A 13,597-nucleotide genomic window follows, 5' to 3' on the forward strand; every position below is an offset into this window, starting at 1 on the left:
GTGAATCCCCTCTTTTTTTTAATCTATTTTTTTTTTTTTTATGAAATCCCGACTTTTCTTCTCTTTTTTTTATCTTTTTCTTCATTTTATTTTATTTCTTTTTTTCCTCCCCAAGCGAGTCACACGGCGCGTCACACGGGCACGGCGGGGTCAGTGACCGCGCACGCCGCCTGTTTATCTGCGCGCCGAGGTCCTCGGGAGCGCGCCCCCCCCGGCAGAGGAAGGTGTCTGGAGGGGAAGGACTCGGGAGCGCGGCGGAGAGCCGAGAGAGAGAGGGATCGATCGGATTAAACTCGATTTGAGTGAAATTAACACAAAGGAGCGGAGCGGAGCGCCGGGCGCACCAGTCGGCGAGGTCGCTGATGTGAGACGCGCCGGAGGAAAAAAAAAAAAAAAAAAAAAAAACAACAAAAAAAAAACAGTCTCATGAGAAACGCCGACGTTTCAACTTTTTCTTCTTCTCCTCCTCCCTCCCGTTTATTTATATTCCACGCGAAAGAAGAAGAAGAAGGAGAAGAAGAAGAAGAGGAGCAGGACCGTGGTGAATTTTCTTTTTTTTTCCACGCAAGCGGAGATACTAACCACCACCACCACCGCCGACCCCCCTCCTTCCCCACGCCGCTAACGAGGAGTTGGGTCTGATAGAGGAGCCCGAAGTGACCGAGCTCGGTGGGTAAGCGAAGCAATTTTGAATTATTTTTTTAAATGATTTAAAAAAATTCTCAAGCGGGATTCGCTTCTGTCGTCTCCGTGAAACCACACACACACATACACACACACACACTAGCCGAATTAAACCCCCCCTCCCGCACACACACACACCGTGAATAGTAAGTTTCGCGTACTTTCCTCTCTCTTCATTTTTTTAATTCAGAGTTGGCTAAACTGAAAACCAACAACAACCTCCCTCTCCTTCTTTTTTAATTTCGCTTGTTTTATTCTCCGCGTAGAAAGTCACTGAAGGTCCGCGTAGCTGCCATGCCGACATGCTAACAATAGCAAGTTTTAGCATCGCGGCTCGCTAACTAGCTTAATGGGGAGCGCGCGCGTGTGCGGACGCGCGCGCGCGCGGTCCCCCCATTAATAGTTGAAGAAAAGTGGAAAAAGAGAGAGAAGAAAAAGCGAGAGAATTCCCCGGACGACACGGTGAAGCTCTCCTCCTCCTCCGATACGAAACACCCCATGAGAACTTGTTGATTATCCCCCTCCCACCCCGACGAACCCCTCGATTAATCCCCGGATTCGGGTTCTTTTTCGGGAGGTGGCGGCTGTTAGCATTGTTAGCTAATTGTGTTGAAGCTTTTAGGAGACACGAGGTGGGGAGTAGAGGTGAGTCACTGGCCGCCTCAATGAGCGGAGCTCCGGAGGAGGAGAGGGGGAGATTCCCTCCGTTCCCCCCTCCTCTCTCTCCGGGCTGAGCGCTTGGCAGATGTCGCCAAAACCACGCCATTCCCGTCGACTTCACCCCCTCCCTTCCCCCGACCGCCGATAGTTATATTTCAACCGTTTTGTTCGCGCAAAGTGGCCGTAACAGTCGCTAGTTCTACATCGGTCATTCCACCCCCCCCCCCGACCCCCCTGCTTTTTTTTTTAAATGACAAACTCCAAATTAAAATACGTGAAGGGGTGTTTAATTGTTGTGGGAGAGGCTTTGATTAAATAAAACTAAGAAAAAGAAGTGACTTTCGAGTTCGTCCGGTGAGACGTGCGAACCGCCGCTGATGGGCTAATTAGCCTCGCTAGCCGTTGGAGGTTAGCCCAGTGCTAGGACACAGAAGTTCAGCTAGCCTGCTAGCCAGCGCTCATCCTCATTGTGTACTCATTAGCCCCCAAGCTAGCTACTAACCTGCTCGGGGCGGTGATCAGATGATGCCTCGCTACACGGAGGCTTTAACTTCAAACTTTACCCATCACTTCGTAAAGCAAACATAAGCCCGTCGGGATTCGTATTGTTCATATTATTTTTTTATTTGAAAAAGTCCGCTTCACTTCTCCGTGTTTGACTCGCTCCGTCGTTCGAAGTTGCGAGTCGTCACAGTTACACTTGTTACTCGAGAGAGAGAGAGAGAAACAGAGAGAGAGACCCTTAAAAAACACCTGCCGACGCGCTTTCTTTCTTTCCGGGAGCAACAAAACGTTGCAAACGGGGAAACTAAAACTCAAAAAGGCGTGTAATTTTCTGCTGTGTCCGTGCACTTGGGCTCCCCTGCCCTCCTTTCTCCATTATGTGATATGTAATCGCTCAACTTGCGTAATGGTCACCCAGTGAATCACACGCAACTTTTGGCTGCGCCGACTAAACGATGGGAAAATAAAGAAAAGCACGAAAGCCCTCGGGGAAACACGACTTGCTTTGCATCCGTGTGCGTTTCGTGACAAATTCGGCGTTAAAACTGTGCTGCTTGGGTGGTTGTTTTTTTTTTTTTCCTGCTCTGTCTTGCCACAGACAGGAGCCGCTACCCCCACCACCACCTTACGTCTGTGAGCCAAGATGGCAGCTAGTCATGTTTAGTGGGCCACAGACGGAGAGATAAGAGGCCCCGACCACACACACACACACACACACACACACACACACAACAGATGTTCGGCACTATTGGTCTTTCTCCCTCGTTTGTCGCTCCCTTGTCTTTTTCTTGTGGTTGGAGTGGAGGCTCTCTTCCCCCCTCCGACCACAGGGCTGCTCTGGTTTGATTAGTCGGCCGTTGGTTGGCTGAAGCAAAACTTGGACGGAAAGTTGAAACGTTTTTTAATTTTGCATTTGGACTCTTAAGTTACTTTTGTTTGAAAGAGGAAAAAAAGTTTAGAGGTAACTGTTTAGTTTTAGTTTTTTTTTTTGTTTGTTTTTTTGAGTTTTGCAGGATTTAATGGTCTTAACTTTGGCTTGAAGTTGGAAAACATGCATCTAGGACAATCTCAGAGCATATTTGAATATCTTGGTTGAAGCTACGTTTAAACTCTTGAATTCTGACTCACATTTACTGGAATGATCGCTTAACCTGTAACAAGTCTGCACACATGATTCAGGGAACAGCTCTAATCTGAATATCGCTTAACGTTATTCTTTAATATATCTCGCCCATGGATGACAACAACATAATCGGTCATCAACTATTGACAACTGTCTGGATAAACTGGTTGTAGTTGTATTCATATAAAAGTCCTAAAATCGCAATTGTTCTGATGCAACAAACGAGTTTTCCCATATCCACGGTGTTGCAGTTCTTGTTCAATGTGTTCATCTGGATTCCCCTATATCTCTGATAGTAAATTTTACTCTCTGCCTGTGGGTATTGGACCACATCATGCTCGGGAACTTCCCTTTTTCTGCCATTATTTTAGACTGGTCTTTTCATGGCGATGGCTCATTGGATGATGAAAACTGTTGCTCACAGTCGGGGGAACTCCCTACCACCTGAACTCTGGGGACCAGCCACACGCTGCAAAACTCTACAAAGCTTTTTAACTTGCCTGTTGTTCCTCACAACAATAACGTCTAACGTGACCAGAAGTTATCGTATCAAACCGACGCTCGTTCCGTGTTTTTTCCTCTGACATTTTTGTCGCGTCTCACGGCCACATGATTTCGCCGTGCCATTCTGGTGTCTTGTACTCAATGACAGGTGCGTTTTGGAGGCAGCCAAGCGTGTCCATTTGTGTCATGTTTCCTGTTATTCAGATCTATGAATCATTAGTGTGATTGGCTTCCTTTTTTTTTTTTTTTTTTTTAAACATGTCGTCCATGATGTGCCACCTTCTATTGACATTTTAACCGACTCTTTGTTTTCTCAGTGATTTATTGAGCCAGAAGGCAGGGCCTCGGAAGTGTGAGGAAGATGGTCAAATGGAGGAGAAAAAAAAAGTGCATTCAAAGGAAGAGCTTGTTCTCCGAAAACCCAGAGGATCATGTCCTCGACACAGTGGTCTTTGCTTTTAACACTATAACTTTGACTTAACAAAGCAGCTAATCAGGACATCCTAACCAGTAAAGAATATGTTTATTCTTTATTTTGGAGTATCCAGTCAGTCTTTAAGCTACATATATATTTTAATCAGACCATATACTAATTGGGGCATATCAACTTGTTGCTGCAGTGCTAGTTCCCCCCCCACCTCCTATATCCTGACGCACTCAAGAAAAAAAACGTTATATTTAACTATAAATATGAATTCATGTTTGACCGCATCATGTTTTGTTTATCTATAAACTTTATGTACATTTCCTTTTTCGAGATTTACATCAAAACATGCACAGCTGTCTATAGCTGAAGTGTCTGCTTATCTTCGAGTAACATTTCAGTTGGGTAATTCATGGGGGGGATTGAAACCAAGACTTGAATTCTACAATTGATTCATTTTACTTATCAGCTTTCCCTTTTGACAAAAGCTACATTTACTCAACGCGAAGCAAATGTCGTAGATGAGGCGAATAAAAACTGCAGGGAAAAAAAAAACCACAGGCCTCTTCTTGCTCTCCTTGGACACGATTAGAGCAATGCATGCAGCGACAAACAAACCATAACAAAACTGTCAAATTGTAGATTTATTCCTACATGGCTCCTAGTTTGAGTAAGCTGCCTCAGGCTCCCATGAGCAGCGTTGCAATGGATTGGTCCTCGTTGGCAGCTGGCAGTGCTTTTTGCCCCCAACGGCCGATTAGGGCATTTATCTATGCTCGGAGTCACAGGTGACAAAACCGTCCTGCAGAGACACTGAAGCTCTTTCTTTTATAGCCTCAGTAGGACCATACTCATTTTAACGCCTCCGGTATAGAGATTGATCACCGCAGTTTCATGAATCTACCGTATTGATTTCAGTATCTTAAACAATGAGAGGTTAGATACTATGTCTGCGACGTCGCTTTATCTCCGCGCCTGTCGGTCATCGTTGTTAGACGTGAAGGTCGCCGTGACTTTTAACCGCTCGCGTTGCTGGAAAAAAGGCGGCCGCGAAACGATCCGCATGCGTTTTCCTGTTCTATTTGATAGCACAGCTAATTTGAAGAAAGTTGTTGGGCAGCGGAAACATTCCCCGACTATAGCTAGCGATGAGAAACTCTAAACCGCGGACGATACAGAGAACAGTGCTTTCAAGGAACACAGATGTCCAATGAAGTTTATCAATTCTGTCCGTTATCAGGAAACGAGCATCTCCTTCTCTCAGTTGGCGTGTAATGGAACTGGATACAGAGTCTGATCTCGGCCCTCCCATTTGTTTCGACGGAAAGATGTTAAGTATCACACGGTGTAAACAATCGCCGTTCTGTGTTTTAATCTTTACAGAACATTCCAGTCTACTACGACTGCTGGGGTCCAGATTATCTCGGCGACTGAAAAACCGGTGATTTTCATCTCGCGTCTCTCGTAGATATTCGAACCGCTATCGGACAGAAAAAAGCGTGTTTGGAGACTTAAAGGGGGTTGTTGCAACTGTCTTTAAAAAAAAATCCACACTCAAGCAGCTGCTTTCTTCTCAGTGGGAGTCGATAGAGGAACGCTTTTCAGGCGCTGAGACCCCATACTTGCTGTTTCAGCGACCGGCCACCAGGAAATGTACTTAATGCGTCTGTGCTCCACCGTCGCCATGGTTGTTATTGTCTGAAACTTGAATCTGCTCTTCCCCCTAGTGGGCGGCGTAGTCTACGGAAAGCAACTGCTACAGCGGTTTGAAACGGAGATGTGTTTTTTTTTTTTTTATAGATAGCGAGTACAAGTGAGCCTCAGAACCTCCGTGCTCACCAGCTGGTGTTCCCGGAGGCAGGAGGTGCCGCCACTCCCTTTGGACAGTTTCTTGTCGGAAATCTGTCATTAGGTATCCGACACAGCGGTGTTGTTTTTTTTTTTTTTTTTTTTTTTCTTTATAAGGGTAGCCATTTTGTGCCTCTTATCACGTGTCATGGATGGCGGCCGTGCTAGCAGATGAGAAGTGGCGCTGTTGTTTGCCTCCATCTCTTTCATCTTGTCATCTATCGCTCCACACCCACCTACTCACTTTGTCTCTGCCCGAGCCGGAGCTCACCCTCCTCCCCCGTCTCGCTCCTCGTTCTCACCATTTCCATCGCCCTATCTTTGCCCCTCCCCTCTCCCCGTCTTCTCATTTCCAACCAAAAGGTTAGCGGGGGTCTTTAGCACCGTGGTGACATTCAGAACTGAGTGTCATCGCCGTCTCTCTTATCCACCCCCCCCAACACACACACACACACACACACACACACACACACACACACCTCCTCCACACTCCCACCATCCCCCACTGTCCCTCCATCCTCCTCCTGCAGGGAAGGCCTTCTGGACCAAGTGCTGTGCCTAGAAGAGAGCCTGGCGTAAATACAGCTCAAGTGTTTTTGTGTGTGTGAGAGATAGAGTAGACAGCATGTCAAGTACATCTCTGACCCGTATGTGCGCGTGCCTTTTTTCATCTAACCTTGACCTCCCCTGGTGTTGACGCGTGTGTCATATCCTTGTTTCCCCCCCCCACTTCCTCCTTCGGTTCTCGCGCATCAATCTAGCCTTTACTGACGGGAGGCAAAAAAATAATGATAATAATAATCATAAATCAAGGACTCTCTGGAAAATATGTGGACAGCCACTTATGAATCTCATCACCGGGTGGGTGATAGCGGGTGGTGGTGGTGGTGTGTCACCACGAGCGTCTCATCAGTTTCCGCCCAACGTCGATGTGGTTTTAATGGCGCGGCGGTGTGGCGTCGACTCCTCGCCTCAGCCTCCATTTTCTGTCGCCATTTCCTTCTTCGATGGGGAACCGCGCGCACGGCGGCTGAAAGGTTAAGTGCTGCTGGCTCATTGCATCAACATTCAGTTCGGAGCGATGGATGCAAGGTCAGACAGGACAGGGACGGCTTTGAGAAGGAGCCGCATCTACAAGGAGGCGTTTACCGCTTAAATCACTCGGCTGCTCAGGAACGACTCGGCATTTTATCCCCGAAAAACCCAATTGTCACTCCGATAGTTTTAAAAAATCAGTGTATCTTAACATGTCAAACAATCAGTTCCCAAACAGCGGGCGCCTGATCGGACGTCGGCCAACGATTGGTTTATAAAGTGATATGATCTTAGTAGGTCCTCGACATAGATTTGATTCAAAGTGCCTTTGACAAATCTGCCAGCAAAAAACACAAACTTTGCAGCTCAAAAATATCCCGAAAATCCCATTTTGATTTGGATCCATATCGGAAGCGGTGGTGATCCAGCAGATCGAGCGAAATCCGGGGGGCAAAGTGCATTTCCCCGTGGACTATGGACCTCAAGATCTCCATGATGAAGACCGTGGAAGATAACTGGTTGTTTGGGAGTAAATGGGCGGGTGCAGGGAGACCATCCAGCCAATCCCGGGCGTGCTGGTCTTGTGTGTGTGTGTGTGTGTGTGTGTGTGTGTGCGTGCATGTGGAAAGGTTCCTTTGCAAACTCATCTGTTGGTTGTTTCTTTAACAACTGGATGCGGGAAGAATTTAATTCCATAAAGGCTCTTTCAGGAAATCTGAGCATCTCTGGTTGTTCCCAGTGTTTTCCTAAAAAAAAAAAAACTAGCTTCTATATCCTTTGCATCCATTTTGAGTTAATTTATCGATATTGCTTGTTTGTATTATTTAAAACGTGACCCCTGCATGCAGCAGATAAGTAGGATCCTCCTCATATGTGCAAAATAACAGAATTCTTTCGCTGCCCAGTGGGGATGCTGTGGTCTGGTGATGCTTCTTGCGTACAGTGGGTGAAAGGTGGAAATAATCGACCGTGGAGAAGGTACCGCTGGCCGGTCAGCGGTGGAGCCAAAGTGGCCGGTATGCCGTCTGACCCCGGCGTGGTGACCTCGCTCCTGACCCGAGTTAAATATGGGTCAGACGTCACATCGGCCCGGAGAGGGAGTCACTTCCAGTGTAGCGAGGACTGAAAGTTCCTGCATCCTATCTGGGCTGGGACGGCCGGGTGCTGCTGGAAATAGACATTCTGATTATTTTTAAGTCTGACCCGCTAATTCAGATTTTCTTTAGCCCTAATTTAACGCAATTGACACTTTTACCGCTAGTTTTCAAGTGACTGACCCGACTTTATCCGCTGGAGGTTACACACCCCGCGTTATTTATTTACCCTATAGATCGTCTGTTTATAATAAAACCTGTTTGGCCAAAAACGTTGGCGCTCTTGAAGGAGTCCATCACATCACATGATTTGACGTGTGCCGCTTTTCTAGCGCTGCATTTTAATTTTGTTTGTGTGCAAATCCCCGTTTATACAGTGAGGAAATTTACAGATTTAAACTACCTCTGGTGGAAGTTTTTTTTTTTTTTCTTTTTTCATAAGTGTCTTTTTTTTTTTGTAACATCGGGAGCAATCTATTTTGGATTTATTCAAAATACATTCTGTTTGCCTGTGGGATTACAAGTAAGTGTCTTGTAATCTGTCATCCTGCTGAAAAGTAAAACGGTTATGGCGCCTTATTAATTGAAACAATCAGCCTGATTTCCTTGCAAATGGAAAGAGGTAGACGTGGAGTGTCGAAATTGTGAATTATTGTCGTGCACACCGACCTGGTGAAGGATATTAAATGTCCGTCTCGTCTGTGAAGTAACCATCAGGAATATCGATTGCACTGTATTCATACTGTCCTGAGAGGATGGGATCATAATGTGCTACAAAAAAAAAAAAAAACTTGGAAGTTCCTACAAGGTGTGTGTGTGTGTGTGTGTGTGTGCATCTGGAAGTAATATCACCACATTCAGATAAATTCCTCACATATTATTTGCAAGGAGAGCTCCGCTACAACCCATTTAAAACTGCCAAATCATACATTTGGAGCCTTACGGTGTTGTTATTTAGCCGCTAATCACCAAGGAGACTTGGATAATACATTAGCCGCACCTGTAGCCCGCCCTACATTATAAGTCCCTCAGTTGACGCTCGGGCTATTCGCGTTCCCTCCGGTGGCTTCCACGGGAGGAATATCCCCTGACTCACTCCTGACTGAAGTTACGTTTGCAACGCACGCTTCCCTGGTGTGTTAGCGGAGCGCCGTTTTGACCGGCGCCAGGGGCTTTGCATGCTACTGCTATCGAGGTAGCGCCTTAAATCACTCCGCCAGTACCTGACTGACTGCATGTCGCTCTGACAGTGATTGAGTCTTGATGGTGCAGTTTCACCGCGGAGGCCAGAGGCGTTTCACAGTTCAAATGCTGCTTTGTTTAGGGCATTTTGATGTCGTGCCTCAGTTTGCTAGCTTGCAAAACTTGCAAGAACCCTGAATAGACATGCGTGCAAAATTCAAAATATTCTCTCTTCGCATTGCCTGTGCGTTAATCGCTTCAGAACTCAAAAACAAACGTGATTTGACGGCATCTACTTTGTGACCTAAATGGAAAAGGTTATGGGGGGAGAGAAAAACATAAACATTTATAAAAGCGATGTTTCTCTCACGGTTTAAACCCTGATATCCAAGGATTTTGTCAGTTTCAGTGACCATATAAGAGGTTCTTTAGCTCAGTGAGCACATGGACGCACACACACACACACACAGAGCAGGTTTCTTGGCCACCCCCTGTAGCCAACACTGCACCACACACACACACACACACACACACACACACAGATCTCTGCCTCTTGTGTCGTCTGGGTTCAGACTGAGAGCCGGCCAGTGGTTTTTCCTACCACATGGTAAGGGAACAGATTGGATAAACACAGCCCTTTCCTGCTGACCCACCCCTGCCCCCCTCCCCTCTGTACACAGACCCACACACACACACACTCCCTGACATGCACGTCACACACACACACACACACACTGTCCATTAACGAAGCAGCCGTGCGTAAAATAACCAGATTTTCTCTTGCTTCACTGCTTCTCTCTTTCTTCTCTCGCTCTCTTGATCCCCTGCCCTCCTCCCTCCACCCCCAACCCACGAGCCCCCCCTCCTCCACCTCCTCTCTCTTCCTTCCTTCCGGGCCTTAAATCCCAGCCCCAAACACACGTCCCAGCATCCCCTCACTTGAGCGTAATTACACACACAGCTAGCCAGCTCCTGCATGCTGTCCTCCATTTGGGAACAAAGGTATAAATTATAGCGGCTTAGACCCGTAGTGGTAATGGGAGGCGGGTGGGTGCGCACGTGTTCTCCAGAGGAAGAGAGAGATCACCAGCTCTTTCAGGTGTCTAGTCGGGGTTACGTGCACGGGGCGCTCGGTAGTTTGTTTCCTCCAGTTGGGGTTTTTTGTTTGGCTGTTCCTGTCTCGCTGCGTCTCAGAGGAAACATGGTGTTGTTGACATGGCAGAGATTTCCTGTAGTAGAGCCTGGAGGCTGCATACAGTTTAGCTGCCAAACTGTTGACAGCACAGACAGGCCTGCATTGAGCCGCTGTTGGCTAATCTCCTCCTCCTGCTCTTGCTGCAGACTAACGCCGCGTGCGCTGAGTGATTTGGTGCCGCGTTGTTCACTTTGACGGGTCAAATTAGGCAGGACAAATTGAAAGTCGTGAAACGGCTGCGGGAAGAAAGACCTGCGGTGGACACGGCCCGCTCGTGGAGCTCAATGGTCCCGTCAGAGCGCTGGAGACCATGTGTGGAGGGGCCCGCGGTCTGTACTACTATTTTATAAATATTTGTTTTCACCGTATTTGTAGTAGCGACCCTTCACTGTTATTTAAAATATTTACCGCGGGAGGAAATATTTGCCTCGCCGAGCTAAACCGTCTCCCCGCCGGTGTTTATCGAACCCCGTACGTCGTCGTCGCCGTTGGTCCTCGCATCCGTCAGGTTAAAATGACAGAAAACAACGGCGGCGCACATCCGCCCCGTGTGTGTCATCAGCTGACACCAGACTTTTCCGAGGGGAGGATTCAGCCCGACTTCTGGTCCCCGTCGCTTTACTTTTTACCCGCTTTCCGCTCGTCTGTCCGGCCGTCAAACTCCTAAAGGGTTCTGCTTTCTGTTCTGTCAGACGGGCGGTTTCAGGAATGAACTTGTCAAATGTGTTTTCCTAAAGGCTATGGGGGGGGGGGGTAAAAAAAACCCTTTTGTTTGGATTTGTTTTTTTGTTTTTTTTTTTGCTCGCTCATCACACGTGTGCATCTTAATTTCCGAAAATGGAATTTGGATTTTTATCTCGAGCATGTGCCAGGACTCATCTCAGAGACCTCTGTCTCGATGTCTGATTCTGTAATTTGATTTCTCCGCAAATCCAATAAAACATCCAAATTGTGATTGAATCTTTTCTACCAACTATTGCCTTTGTGGCCAAATTCTGTTTTATCCTCTCTTTTTTTTTTCGGTCCTCCAAATTACAGACTCCTTCCTCCTGGATTTTGAAGCCCGGCTTCTGTGTGCCTTTTAGTCTTGGGAGTCTTGATGTGGGTTAGCGTTGCATGTTGTCATCGAGGCCCATCTCTAACAAACCACAGTGAGTGACTGTGTAATTCTGCTGGCAGCCAGCGCGCCCGCTCAGTTGCACTAACTTGGCAGTGATATTCTGTGGTTTCAGTCTGGCTGAATGGATGGCCGCGATAATTGTGGTTTGACAGAGCTGCACAGTCGGTGTGAATTCCCGAGCCTTTCCGCTGATTGCCAGCTCATTTACGAAGCGCGCTGAAACTATATGTGCTAGAGCCGCTCGGTGATGACATGTGGTTTCAGGTGACGTGGACCTCGTGGAGCTGTTAATTATGTTGTGGGACTCACGGGCTCATGAGCCCGCCTCCAGCGGCGAGGCTCGCTTTTCATACCCCTCGCTTGTATTAAACTGTATTATAAAACTGTCAGCCGCCGCAAGGTCAAAGTCGTGTTTGGCCGCGCAGAAATTACCAGGAGCAGGTTTATGACCTGATGTCAGGCTACAGCCAACAGCTGCTTTGTAGCCACGCCGCAGGCCCGTAATAGCATGACGAAATTCCCGCCACGTACTTTATCTTTTCAACCTTCTAACTTGCAGATCCCGGGACAAAGCCCGAGTCGTATTTTAGAGCCTCTCGCCGTGGCGATTGGAGATATAGAGTCTGTTTAGGTGGAACGGCAAAGACGACGACAAATGTACAGAGCCATCGTATACTACAAATTTGTTATTAGCCGTATTGCTAATCTGAGCGTGCAGGACGGGGTAGCGGACAATGAAAACAACCAATCGGACAAAGTGTGAAGAGTCTGTTTAGGTGGAATGGCAACGACGAACGTACAGATCCATCGTACACTACGAATCCTTTATTGTTAGCCGTATTGCTAATCTGAGCGCGCAGGACGGGGTAGCAAGCGGCCGACGGCGTAGGTCACATGGCCGACAGCTGGAAGTGGACCGCACAAAGTGCTCGTCCAATCAGGCGCAACCAGGAAATGCGGTGCAGCACATACCGGAATATTGTGGCGGTTTGCTGCCTTGTTGATGGAAATGGAGTTGTAAATCTTTTTTATCTAGCCGCCTTGTATCCCCCCAATATCAAATATTGTACATGCGATATCATGACAATCACGTCTTTGGCGTTTCAAATAAGGCTTTATACGACAGTTTGTGTGACGACGTGCTTCTCATTTCATGAAGGCCTGACCAACATGTGCTGAGTCACTGGGCTCCGTGGGGTTTCATTTAAGGTTTTTGACCCGGAGTCTCCTCTGAAACAGGCTGCGCTTGTCCAGCCCCGGTGCTTGAGAGGATGAACCGCTTCGTCACCGGGCCGCCGGCCACCTTCATCTCCTGGCTTGTTATTAAAGCTATTAAAGCTGAACAGATGCCCCTCTGAAATCACCGAGCATCAGCGCGGCCCGATGACGTCTCCGGAGGAAAGAAATAATCCTTGGCTGTGTCGTTAGCCACCAGATTTGGGGGGGAAAAAAATAATAGCGCCAGATGAAAAGTACATTGCAACCGGTGTTTGGTATAAACAAGTTATCTATTGAATTATCTGTCAGCCATTTTGACTTACACGCTTGTTTGACTCGTACGTTTGCTCTTTGAAGCGAGGTTCGGAGAAAGTGACGAAGCCAGTGTTCACCGCCGCACCGCGTGTGTGTTTGAGTGTGTGTGACCTCTTTTCTTCCCAAACAACATCAAAAACACACATTTGTCAAGATGGAAGCGGAATTTATATTTCCACGTGTCCCCCCCACCCCCCCACCACCCAACCTCCACACAGGAGAGGGGATCCTTTTAAGAAGATAAGGAGGCTGCATGCCCGATAGTGTCAGGCAGAAGGCCGCCTCCTCGCCGCATGTGTGTTACGGCCGGGGCAGGCGGAAGGGGAGGAGTGCGCGGCGGGCTAAATGCCTCATCCTTTGATGAGATTTGGCGTCTAAAGCGGCACACTGACCGCTCACCTAATTCCCTCAACAGTGACAGCTGGGACTTGGTGCCAAACAGTGCTCGTGTTTGTGTGCGTGCATTCACCGCGGGGGGGGTAGGGGGTTGGAAAATCCCGACCGGATTCAGGGAGGAAGTGGTACGGAAAGTTGACCCTATGAAAGGAACCGCTACTTGGTGCGCCGGCCAAATAATCAGCTGCTCTCGGAATGGAGGTTTCGTCATTTGCAAATCCGTTCCTTCGGCTCTCTGATATTCGTCTGTAATTATTTCCGCGGTTCCTCGATGTCGTTTCTTGGCGTTCCGAAT

General features: G+C 47.7%; 1 protein-coding gene across 3 annotated transcripts in view; it reads left to right on the forward strand.

Annotated features, from left to right (window-relative positions):
- chd7 (chromodomain helicase DNA binding protein 7) overlaps nucleotides 1-13,597 on the forward strand; it is a 70,859-nt gene continuing 57,262 nt past the window's right edge. The window contains exon 1 of one of the 3 annotated variants that reach the window (XM_086172657.1): nucleotides 1-673. The gene's annotated coding sequence lies outside the window, so the exon portion shown is untranslated. The remainder of the gene's footprint in view (nucleotides 674-13,597) is intronic. The other 2 variants (XM_086172655.1, XM_086172656.1) reach the window with 2 other exon arrangements.

This window comes from Fistularia commersonii, chromosome 25, assembly GCF_037954325.1.
Source record: "Fistularia commersonii isolate RoL2024-O1a breed Wild chromosome 25, RoL_Fcom_v1.0, whole genome shotgun sequence".
Lineage (NCBI taxonomy): Eukaryota > Metazoa > Chordata > Actinopteri > Syngnathiformes > Fistulariidae > Fistularia > Fistularia commersonii.